The 12,602-nt window shown below is 47.3% G+C and overlaps 1 protein-coding gene across 2 annotated transcripts in view; it reads right to left on the bottom strand.

The window, feature by feature from the left end:
* The window catches only part of GNB1 (G protein subunit beta 1), a 78,307-nt gene extending 65,705 nt beyond the window's left edge, over positions 1-12,602 (bottom strand). For both annotated transcript variants that reach the window (XM_019976304.2, XM_019976305.2), the window contains exon 1: positions 12,410-12,602. The gene's annotated coding sequence lies outside the window, so the exon portion shown is untranslated. The remainder of the gene's footprint in view (positions 1-12,409) is intronic.

The raw sequence follows: 12,602 nt of genomic DNA, 5'->3' as shown, positions 1-12,602 counted from the left end.
GTGATGGGCAGAACATGCCCATTTCAGGGCTGCTTCCTCACTGTGCAGGCGGCGTGGCGCACACGGAGAATGGAAGAGAGTTGGGCAGGGACTCTCCAGGGTCTCTATCCTCTGAGACCGGCCTGGACTGAAAAGCCCAGCTCTGTTCCTGAACTTTGGTTCCATGAGACACCCAGAATCCTGATAAGACATTTATCTTTTCTACCTAAGTTCTACCTAAGTTTTCTACCTAAACCTACTAAGTTGGTTTCTTCAATCTGCAACTAAAATTTTCTTTATAAGCTCAGCCATGAAAGGTAGGGAAAGACGTGGACCACTGGGAACCAGCAAGGCGAGGGGAACAGGCCTGGGAAGAAGCTCCAGATAACTGAAGCGGGTAGAAGAGAGGCCCTCAAATATTCTTGTCCACCTGAAACGTAGGGAAGTGACTTATTTGGAAAAAAAGGTCTTTGCAGGTATAATTAGTTTTAACTCACAATGAGGTCACATTGGATTAGTCCCTCATCCAATGACTGGTGTTCTTACAAGAGCAGAGACAGATTGAGAGAGAAGGCCATGTGAAAGAGGCAGAAACTGGATCGCCAACAACCACCCAAAGCCAGAAAGAGGCATCCAAGGGAGCTGTCCTGCCAACACCTGGATTTCAGACTTCCAGCCTTTTAAACCCTGAGAGAACACATTTCTGCTGGTTTAGCCCCTCAGTCTGTGGTAATGTTACTGCAGCCCCAGGAAACTAACACTTCAGAGCCAAACAGAAGAACCCCTGAAAACCTTAAGTGAGACAGCATCCACAAAGACAGAAATAAAGAACAGGTCAGCTTGGAGAAGTGTGTGAAGAAAGGAAGGCGAAACAGGCAGAGGTCACGGGCAGGGGTGTTAAAGGAAGCGGACATGCCAGTGCTTGCACCACACCAGGCACGGGGTAAGCGTTCCATTTGCACCATCTCAATCCATCCTCACCACTATCCTGGCGATGGGGAAACTGGGAGAGGAGTTAAATAACCTGCTTATGGCCTCAAAGCTCAGACTGCAGAGCCAGGATGTCCAGTTCATGAGTACAGGGAAGCCAGGAAGTAAGCAACACCATCAACAGTTGTGCAGTTAATAGTCATGTTTTCAAAGATGACCTTCAGAAATACACATAATATGTTAACAAAACAGACAGAGCACAATTTAACAATCTAAGTATACGGTGTGACCTCCAATCTGGGGAGGAATCTCTGAACACATGTGCACGAGCAATACAAAAGACTAAAGGGAAATACACTATTACAAGGTTATTTCTAGATAGGTCAATGATTGATTTTCCCCTCATTTTTATAATCCTAATTTTGTATAATAAACAATTAAACACTTTTATTATTAAAATACAAAATTTAAAGATAAAAACTGGAGACAATAAAATGGACTTGCTGAAAGGACATTTTTATAAAAATAACAAGAGTGGTGGCTTAGGGGGAACAGGAACAGGCCCTCAGAGGAGGAGGACAGAGGGATGGAGGAACCGAGGTGGTGGAGACAGACTGCCTGTCCAGGAGCTTAATTTTATTTTATTTTTTTGCTTAATTTTAAATAGAGGGAAAAAAAGGAGAATAGTGGCTGAAAAAGACACCAAGATTAACTGGGAGATTGAGTTATGTAAGACTTATTAGTCACATTTGAAGGCAGAACAGAAAAGAGTCTCTGAAGAAGAAACTAAAGATAAAAGTGTAGGTGAGCACGTCCTCAAGTGGAAGAACCTTCCCTTTAATAAATCTATGAAGGAGGCAGAGGCAGACACAGAAGTCCCAAGAGGTGGGAGACTAGAGAGACATGCACGCTAGATGGTCCACGGTGTAACAGGTAAGAGCTCTGGAGGCAAGTAACTGACACTCAGATATGGGTTCAGCAAATTCCTAGCTGTGACTCTGGCCAATTACCTAATTTCCTCAACAGGTTTAGCCATCTGTGAAATGGGTCTACTCACAGGACCAGGCTCAGAACTGATGAGTGGATCAGAGTGTAATATCATCAAGCTCTTAGCATGGCATCTAGCTAACAAAGTAGGTGCCTAACAAGCATGAGCTAACAGCACTGGTCATCTGCAAAATTCAAGTTCATCTACTGCCAAGGGAACTGCAGGTGGAGGACGGAAGGGCCATGGTTTGAAGAACTCTATTTCAACAGGGTTATCTTCAACCACCTCTTCCAACACATTTTATATATAGGAACATCTATGGCAGACGAAGAGTAACTTCCATTTCCCAAGCCTTCATTTCAGTTCGTAGCTCAGTCCTGTCTCAGGGCTTCTCCCTTTGTCCAGATATCTGCCTGGCTCATCCCCAACCTCCTCCTGCACTCGACCTCAAATGTTTCCACCAAGCTTTTCTTTTTTATAAAAATACTTATTTGGCTGCACCGGGTCTTGGTTGTGGCATGCAGGATCTAATTCCACGACCAGAGATTGTACCCAGGGCCCCTGCTATGGGACCACACAGTCTTAGCCACTGGACCTCCAGAGAAGTCCCGCTGCTGCTGCTGCTGCTGCTGCTGCTAAGTCGCTTCAGTCATGTCCGACTCTGTGTGACCCCATAGACGGCAACCCACCAGGCTCCCCCGACCCTGGGATTCTCCAGGCAAGAACACTGGAGTGGGTTGCCATTTCCTTCTCCAATGCATGAAAGTGAAAAGTGGAAGTGAAGCCGCCCAGTCCTGTCTGACTCTTAGGGACCCCATGGACTGCAGCCTACCAGGCTCCTCCGTCCATGGGATTTTCCAGGCAACAGTTACTGGACTGGGGTGCCACTGCCTTCTCCGAGAGGAGTCCCTCTACCACCTTTTAAAATGAAATCCCAGCCATCTCTGAAGCCCTGCCCTAATTTTTTTTTCAGCACCTTTCCTTTTCCTGCTCACCATTGCCATCAAACAGATACTTCCCTCGTGGTCCAGTGGTTAAGATTGCACTTCCACTGCAGAAGGCAGGGTTCAATCCACGGTCAGAGAACAAAGATCCCACATGACACACAGCACGGTCAAAAGAGAAAAAATAAGTAAAATTCCCCTTCCTTCAGAGCCTCCCCCTACCCCACTGCCACTCATTGGCCCTGGGAAGTCCTGATCACTGAACCCCAGACGATTTCTCATTCCCAGCCAAACCTGCTTCTCTGATACTTCCCTCCCCGCTTCTCGGAGATGCTCACAGGAGCTGACACTGCTATGATGTTCTTCCAACTCTTTCCACTCCTCTGAGCAGCTTTTCCTCTGCCCATCCTGCTACACCCAAGCTGCACCTGTGGGCCTTCAACCTTTAGAGAATCTCCAGGTGGTTCTTCTCCCCGGGAAAGGGCACGACCCTACACCTGTAAGGACACATCAGGCAGGGTGCCTGTCTGCAGAGAAGGGCCGCACTGGTCCCCGCAGTGAGGTGCCTGGCCAAGGCCCTCAAGTGGTCCTGCAGGGTAAGCACTGCACTCCTCTCCCATCATGCTGCTCGGAGGCCGAGGCTCAGGCTCCCATACGTTCTTCATTACTGAGGACCCCAGGGGCTCTTGTTTACATAGGTTATATCAACAGGTATTTACTGTATTAGAAACTAAAGCAGAGACTTTCTAAAAACATTCAATAAGCATACTGCCTGTTACCATAAACAATATTTTTACAAAATATAACCAGAAAAATAACTTGGAGAGAAGAGTAGCAACATTGTACATATCAGCAGAGCTGTTAAGTGTCTGCCTGGGGGGAGCAGGGGGTCGGGGGAGGGAGCGGGTCAATCTGGTGCCGCACTTTGTCTAGTTGAAGGAGATGAGGAACTTTCTCACACAAATACATGGTAGAAAAAGGGAGTGACTTAACAGCCTTTTCAAATAAATGTCGACAGTCTTCTTTGATACTACATCAAAACTTGCCAAGTGCTAAGTTTCTTAAAGTTCTGATGCGGAACCTGAAACCCTGTCAGTTAACTGTTCACACTGTTACATCAAACACCAGGGGCCTCACTCCACTCTGATGCTTTGAACGGATCTTTTACTTATCCCTGAGTTCCCAGCATCGAACACAGGCCATTGGAAAGCATCACCTCCCTGAGTTAAGCAGATCTTCCCAACGTTGACACATCCTATTATATAACATTAAAAAAGAAACATTCCCTTAACATCTCCACCTATCTTGAAAGAAAAGTACCAGGAAGCTGTCAAGCTCATGGTAGGAGAATCAAGTTTTCCAAAATTCAAATTTCCATCTGAAAGCTCAAATTTTATCACTGCCAACAATGTCAGTTATTTTCCTTGAAGTATCTGGTTCACTTCATTCGTTTTTAAGAAAACATCTGCCAAGTTCCCCTGTCTGAACAGTCATCATTTTCTGTCGGCTGTTCTTTCAACTCAAGTGATGGCATAGCTGCTGTGCAGACTCTCATACGTTAGGATGCTACGTAAGGATCAGCGCTTTATGCTGACTTCCCATTCGGTCACACAGACCAGTAAAAAGATGAGTACTCAGGTTGCAGTTTAATAAAATTGATTTTTATTGCTTCGTCAAAGACATTAAATTGGATTTTTTTTAACCACAAGTTCACAGCGGTGAAGAATATTATGACTACAATAACCACCAAGAACTTCCAGATGTACAAGCTATATTTAGAAAAGGCAGAGGAACCAGAGATCAAATTGCCAACATCCGCTGGATCACAGAAAAAGCTAGAAAATTCCAGAAAAACATCTACTTATGCTTCACTGACTACATTAAAGCCTTTGACCATAGATCACAATGAACTGTGGAACATTCTTCAAGAGATGGGAATATCAGATCACCTTACCTACCTGCTATGAAACCTGTATGCAGGTCAAGAAGCAACAGTTAAAACCAGACATGTAACAACGGACTGGTTTAAAACTGGGAAATGAGTAGGTCAAGACTGAATTGTCACCCTGCTTATTTAACCTATATGCATAGTACATCATGTGAAATGCCGGGCTAGATGAAGCACAAGCTGGAATCTCAAGATAGCTGGGAGAAATATCAATAACCTCAGGTATGCAGATGACACCACCCTTACAGTATAAATCGAAGAGGAACTAAAAACCCTCCTGATGAAAGTGAAAGAGGAGAGTGAAAAAGCTGACTTAAAGCTCAACATTAAAAAATTGAAGATCATGGCATCCAGTCCCATCACTTCACGGCAAGTAGACGGAGAAAAAATGGAAACTGACAGACTATTTTCTTGCGCTCCAAAATCACTGTGGACAGTGACTGCAGCCATGAAATTAAAGGACGCTTGCTCCTTGGAAGAAAAGTAATGACAAATCTAGACAGCATATTCAAAAGCAGAGCCATCACTTTGTCTACAAAGGTCCATATAGCCAAAGCTATGATTCTTCCAGCAGTCATGTATGGATGTGTTTTCATTCCGTAATTTTACTGAGCACCTATCCTGCAATAAGGGCTTCCCTTGTGGCTCAGCTGGTAAAGAATCTGCCTGCAATACGGGAGACCAGGGTTCGATCCCTGGGTTGGGAAGATCCCCTGGAGAAGGGAAAGGCTACCCACTCCAGTATTCTGGCCTGGAGAATTCCATGGACTCTACAGTCCACGGGGTCACAAAGAGTCGGACACGACTCACCAACTTTCACTTCACTTCATATCTTGCAATACAGGGCTTCCCAGGTGACGCAGTGGTAAAGAACATGTCTGCCACTGTACGAGATGCAAGAGATGCGGGTTCGATCCCTGTGTTGGAAAGATCCCCTAAAGAAGGAAATGACAACCTACTCCAGTATTCTTGCCTCGAAAATCCCATGGACAGAAGAGCCTGACAGGCTCTTGGGGTCCAAAGAGCCAGACACAATTTAGTGATTAAACAATATCTTGCACTACATGGTTCTAGGTGCTGGAAGCAGTGAGTGAAGGAGACCAACTGGTTGCATGAAAAACACGGTCCATCTCCTCAGCCTTGAACACTCTTTCCTTCCTCTTCACGCACCAGGCAGGCTCCAACTGGAAAATCCTTCCAGTCTCAACATTTTCCAGCAAACCTGCAAGATGGTGGCAGCCCTGCTGCTGCTCCAGCCCCTCGCCTACCTGCCTGCCCCCTGGGAGCTGTCAGCTATGGCTTGGCATTCACACGAGACTGCAGTTGATTCTTATGAAAATCCCTGAAACCTGGGGTCCCCTGGCAAGGCATCTACAAATGTTGGAACTGGATAGGTGGGGGCTCCAGCGTGTAGTGATGAAATGAAAATACAGATTAAAGTGGGTGAAAAGAGAAAGATGGTGAACACCAGTTTTAAAATATTTGGCTGTGGTTCTGCCACTCCCAGCAGCTGGTCAGCCCCTGAATGGGTGAAGGGGAAGATGGTGGAGGACGCCTCGACCATGAAGAACACAGATACCGCCAAGGAACTCTGCCTTCTCCCTGTGAAACTGCACTACTCCACATTGGCCAGAGAGGCCATCAAGGCCGCCCTGGCTGACTACAAACTCAAACAAGAAAGAAGAGGACAAGAAGAAACGAGCCCTTGGGGAAGCCTCCTGCAGGTCACATGGGGTGCTCCCCACTCCCACTCTGCAGTCCCTTGCACGTAGGTGTTCAGAAGCCCTAACCCTGAAACCAGAGATGCGGGGCCTGGACAGCACCTTATGCTCACGCTGACTCTAGTGCAAGACACAGGGAGCTTCAAGTCTGCAGTCATGAAGCGCACAACTCTCTAGTGTTCCTGAATCCATTTGGGGGAGACTACCAGTAGAATGCTTTGGTGAGACTATTAGATAAAACCGAGCAAATATATAACACAGGGCTGCATATATGTAATAAATCAAGAAACCTAAGACTCTCCCCAAAAGAAACATTCTCCCTAGAAAGCCATTGCTGAACTCTAAAGTAGGTTAGGTGCCCGTGATCCATCTGTTTTTCACTTTGTAACAAGGCCCTGAGCCACGCCCATTCTACAACAATTTACACTCAATAAGGAGCAGTGATGGCACCCCACCCCAGTACTCTTGCCTGGCAAATCCCATGGACGGAGGAGCCTGGTAGGCTGCAGTCCATGGGGTCCCTAGGAGTCGGACACGACTGAGCAACTTCACTTTCACTTTTCACTTTCATGCACTGGAGAAGGAAATGGCAACCCACTCCAGTGTTCTTGCCTGGAGAATCCCAGGGACATCGGAGCCTAATGGGCTGCTGTCTATGGGGTCGCACAGAGTCGGACACGACTGAAGCGACTTAGTAGCAGCAGCAGCAAGGAGCAGTGAAGGCGCTGAATGAGACACAAATTTCAAGTTATGGTACTTTTGAGAACATGTGAAAAATATTTCATTGCCACTAGTTGACAAATTAAGGGATGCCAAAAACTGTTTTGTGAACTCTCAAATACTTTGGCATCATAAATGGAGTGGGGGAGTGAGATCCTTAAAAAATAAACAATCGTTTTACCAATTTCAAAATAAATTATAGGATCAAAATTACCCTTTAAAGGTAAAAGAAAGCCTTTTGAACAAAACGAAACTAGACACAAAGCTATTCATGTGATGCACAGAGAACAGTGGTAGCCAAAAAGGGGCAGGGGGCAAAATAAGTGAAGGGGATTAAGAGGTCCACAGAAGTTATGTAATAAACAAGCTGCAGGAGCATAATACAGAGTATTGTGCTGTACAGTACAAAGAAATATGGTCAATATGGGACTTCCCTGGCAGTCCCATGGTTAAGACTCCAAGAGGCGGGGGTCAGGAAATTAATATCCCACCTGCTGAGCCTCGTGGCCAAAAAAAAAAAAACTGTTACAAAGCAAGGTCAACAACAACAGAAATGGTGCTCCCAGCACAGAGAACTGCCAGTCAAGCAATGCTCCAAGTGCTGCACTGCACCCCTTACAACCACTCCAGAAAGGAGGGGCTCGTGTGCCTGCTTTACACACCAGGAAACAGATACATGGAAGTCAAAATCAAATCCAAAGGAGCAAGTTACAGAACCGACTTCTAACTCAGACAGTCTCTTGAGAAATGAGTGCATTTCTTTCTGTCCCTGAAATTCAGGAATTATCTTAAAGTTCCTATAACAATTTTTCTGGGAAAACTATTGTAGAAACTTTAATACTCTCTTGTCTAGTTAGAAGTGTTCCGAATTTTTAAAATATTTATTTGGCTGTGCCAGCTGTTAGTTGCGGCAGGCAGCATCTGATTTTGCAGCATGTGAACTGTTAGTTGTAGCAAATGGAATCTAGGTCCCTGACCAGAGATGGCCCTGCACTGGGAACATGGAGTTTTAGTCTGGGGCCAGGGAAGGCCCCAGAATTTTTTAAAGCTTTACCAACTACAACACTTGGACAGGTAGTCAAGAGAATCTGTAATCTGCATCGGGAATATATTTTACAGTTGCCACAGGACTGAGTCAGAGGACATACAGACACGCATAGACACAACAACCCACAAGTAAACAAGAATATATTCAACCAAATCCCTTAGTATTCTAGTCCAGACAGGTTAAAGAATAGCTTTGCCCCCTTGATAAAATACAGTATTAAGCTTGGAGCAGGAATTCCCTGGCAGTTCAGTGGTTGGGACTCCTGGGCCCGGGGTTCAATCCCTAGTCAGGGAACTAAGATCCTGCAAGCCACAAGGTGGCCAAAAAACAAAGGGGGATCCTGTGGCAACTGATTATTAAATTGTAAACTTTTATCAATGGCAATATGGATTCAACTAGATAATCTCTTCGAATTATTATTTTAGATAATCTTGACTTGGTCTTTTTAATCAGTTTTTAGAAATGGTTTTTTCCCCAGAATGTTTACTTAGTTAAATAAGAGAATCCTCAAGTTTCTAAATGAAAGAAAAGAAAAGCAACATTGCTCTATAAAACGGGAAGCTTTTCTATCATTGGAAGTGAGCAGTAATTTCCATCGATAACCGCGGCACCTAAGGACAGGCACTGCCACAAGAACAAGTGGGCTAAAAGGTTTTAAATGCTATTAGCATTCCTCTAATCCACTGACCAATTCAAGTGTCTATAGAATTGCCTGTATTTCTTAAATGAGAGTTTAAGTCTGGAAACAAAACCCACAGCTCTAAAAGAAGTGGGACTCCATTCTTTTCCCGGAACAGTCAAATGTGCTATTGCATTACTCAATACACAGCCATTCTCTCCATGTATATTTGGACCTATTTGGACCGTGTCTTCCCCCCAGTAATGTTACACAATCAGTTTTGTAAATTACTTCTCTGATATCAGTTTCAATTTCAATTTCTTTTTACCTCCTCATTCTATGTTTACTACACCACTCACTCAACTGAACTGCCTGCTTCATAAATTCTCAAACCACTCTTATCTACAAATGCAAACCTGAGATCAGAATTTACACCAACATTAAAAAATTCAGAGTCTGACTCTTTGTGACCCCATGAACTGTAGTCCACCAGGCTCCTCTGTCCATGGAATTCTCCAGGCAAGAATACTGGAATGGGTTGCCATCTCCTTCTCCAGGGGATCTTCCTGACCCAGGGAATGAACCCAGGTCTCCCACACTGCAGGCAGACTCTACTGACGGAGCCACCAGGGAGCCTAAAAAATGCTAAAATCTGTCTGTTCAATGCTTTATTAGACTCATGCTAAATAAGGCTTTTTAAATAATATGGCATGCCATATGGTCAAGCCCAGATAATAAAATTGAGGATATCCATTTCCAATCCACTAATGCTAAAAGCCAAAGTCTGTAGACAGTAAGAACTTAATCCCATTTAGAAACCAACATGAGCCAAATCTTTTGGGCATAGAAAAAAGCAATCTAATGAAGACACTACAATAAATGCCAATACTGCATGTCAACATTATTCATCAAGGTGCTCGCTAAAAAGACAACCAATGGTAGGCAAATCTACATAAAGACCCCTCTCAAGGTATTTTTAGAAATACAACTTTACCAATCAAGCTAAAGGATAAAAGAGAAAATTTTAGTAAAATAAAAGGTAACGGAACAAAACTTTGAGAAATAAATGAACTCCTCATAGAATCAGTGCACTTCTCATGTGATCAATGTAAGACCTAGGTGATCCAAGCTTTGAAATCGAAGTCGCTAAGGATGAAAAAGACTTGACAATCTTTCAAATCTCTTCTGAGATTAAAATGAAATCTGAGGAAATTTTCTTGAACTCCTCCCAAAACAGAAGTAACTCAAGACATCAAACAAAGAGAAATCCTTATTAAGGTCTCACTAAAGAGGACATTCCTCTTAGTACTTGCAAGATATAAATATAGCTCTGTCGTAAACTCAGGTAACAAACAAGCAGAATGGTTCCTACCTGGTGGGTGTTTTCATTTAAGAAAGTGTCAGTTCTGAAGCAAAACTGCAGAGTTGAACGATATTCTCTGTTAGCATACTCTTGCTCCATTTCTGCAGAAGAGAGGCAGGCCTAACACGCGCCCCCAAGCAGGAGAATTGGGAATGAGCTGCAGGCACAACCATAAAACTCTGCTTTCCTCAATTCACACCTTCTAAAGAAAAACTTGCAGCAATCACAATGCCTGTGAAACCAGAGGCTTGGTGTGACAGAGGGAGTGAGTCCCGGGAGGAGAAAGGCCCTGCAGTCTGCTGGACAGCCTCACAGCAGCTGGAAATCTTCCCCAACAGGATCCAGCCAGGGCGGCCTCTGACCCTTCCAGTTGCACTCCATTTCTGACAGCTCTGTCACAAAGTTCAATCCGGCCAAAAGCTCCCGTCTGCAGTCTGGAGGTTCTCAGACCTGTTTCCATGTTGGTGGCAAGCAGCCCTGTCCCCAGCCACACACCCGTATTAGTAAGGAAGCAAAAAAGGAACTGCCTGTTCGCTTTCTGTTTGCAATGTGTACCTTCCGGAAGAAATCCAGAACAGGCCCTATCTATCTTAATAGGACTCAAACTGAAACCTTCCTTTGAAATAAGAACCCACTCCAAACCAAAAAAGACTACAGCCTCAAATTAGAAAACGAGAACTCAGGTAGAAATCTTACGGATAACAATGGTCTTCAGACCTTATCTAGAGTCTGGGGTTGAAGGAACTTCTCATAAAGCTAATACTTCCATTTATTTGCTTATCATGAAAAATAGCTATATATTTTTCCTAATAATCTCACAGGCAACCGCTTAATCATTAAATATTACTTGAGATCACTGTTAAACACGTAGCAACATGGAAATACAAAAAAAAAAAAAAAAAAGGCCTCTAACCTAAACCAAAACTACATATGAAAATATATACATCGTGTATGCATAAACTCAGTAATGTACTCTCTAACTGTAAATGTCCACCAACTTCCTTTGCCCAAATAAACACCCCTGTTTCCCCACATAAATACATTGCTGTTTTCCTTCAGGCTGTGAGTCTCCCAATCCTAACTCAAAAGGGTCCATGAAAAAGACACTAAGCACAGAAAGCTCCCGCTACTCAGGTATGCTAACTCGGCAATTTAAAGGACACTAGAAACGTGTGGACACCATTGGAGTCAAACAGCAACTCGCAAGGAAAAAGACAGGGTTTTCAAAGTCCGATGGCTCAGCGACCCCCGGGTGGCATCTTCAGCGCTCCCCACCCCTCTGGGACCGTGGGGGTCCCCGGGCGGCGCCCCCGGGCGGCGCCCCCAGAGCCCCGCGGCGCGGGCGGCGGCTGACAAAGGCCGCGCGGCGGACGCGCCATCTTGCCGGGCCGCCGAGGGCCATTCATTCGGCGCGGGGCGCGGGGGCCCGGACGCCGCCCGCAGGCTGCGCGCCGGCACCGGGGTTTCGGGGGGCCCCGTTCGGGCCGGCGGCGACCGTGGGGCCAGGACCCGCGTTCGCTGGGCGCTTTGTCCGCCCCGCGCGCCCTAGGCGCCGCTTCCTCATTTCTCCGCCGCGGCGACGCCGGCCTCTCCTCCAGCCTCCGAAAGGCCGCTTTTCTCGCAGCCCGTCCTCCCGTGGCCAAGGATGGCGCCCACCGCCCAGCGCGGGACAGGGCCGCCGCCGCCTTTGTTCTCGGACCATTCGGTACCCCTCCTCCGAGCCACCTCCCAGGAGCCGGCCGAGGGGCGCCGGCCCCAGACCCCCAAACCACGGAGTCTCCGGCCCCGCCCCCACCGCGGACCCCAGGACCCGGACCGCAGGCCTGCACCCGGGACCCCAGACCAGAGGCCCGGACCTGGACTCTAGACCCCGGCGCCCCAACTCCCGGCCCGAAGCCCAGGACCTCGGCCCCAGGGCCCGCCGAAGCCCGCGGGGTCCCAGCCGCCCCCGCCCCGAGGACCCCACCCGGGCGGGGCAGGAAGACTCGGCCAGGCAGCCGGGTGGGGGCGGGGAGGGTGGGGGCGGGGCGGCCCTGGCGAGCGGGCGACCGGGGGGGGGGGCGATAGGGAGGGCCAATGGTGGGGGAGACGGCCAGGGCTAGGGGTCTGGGACGGGGGTCGCTTTTGGGGCTGGGGCCGTCGCGCTCACCTCGACGCCGCGTCCCGCCTGCTGCGCCCGCTCCCCGCCGCCTCGGCCGCCGCTACGGGAGGTGGTCGCGCTCCGGCCGCTCCGCGGGCGCTGCGGGCAGGTGCGCCGGCGAAGCTCGGTCCGGTCGGTCCCGCGGCGGCTGCTCCACTCCCGCGCCCGCTCCCGCTCCCGCTCCCGCCGCCGCCGCCTCCGT

Source organism: Bos indicus, chromosome 16, assembly GCF_029378745.1.
Source record: "Bos indicus isolate NIAB-ARS_2022 breed Sahiwal x Tharparkar chromosome 16, NIAB-ARS_B.indTharparkar_mat_pri_1.0, whole genome shotgun sequence".
Taxonomy (NCBI): domain Eukaryota; kingdom Metazoa; phylum Chordata; class Mammalia; order Artiodactyla; family Bovidae; genus Bos; species Bos indicus.
Note: the sequence above shows the minus strand (reverse complement) of the source record. Positions and strands in the feature narration are given on the sequence as shown.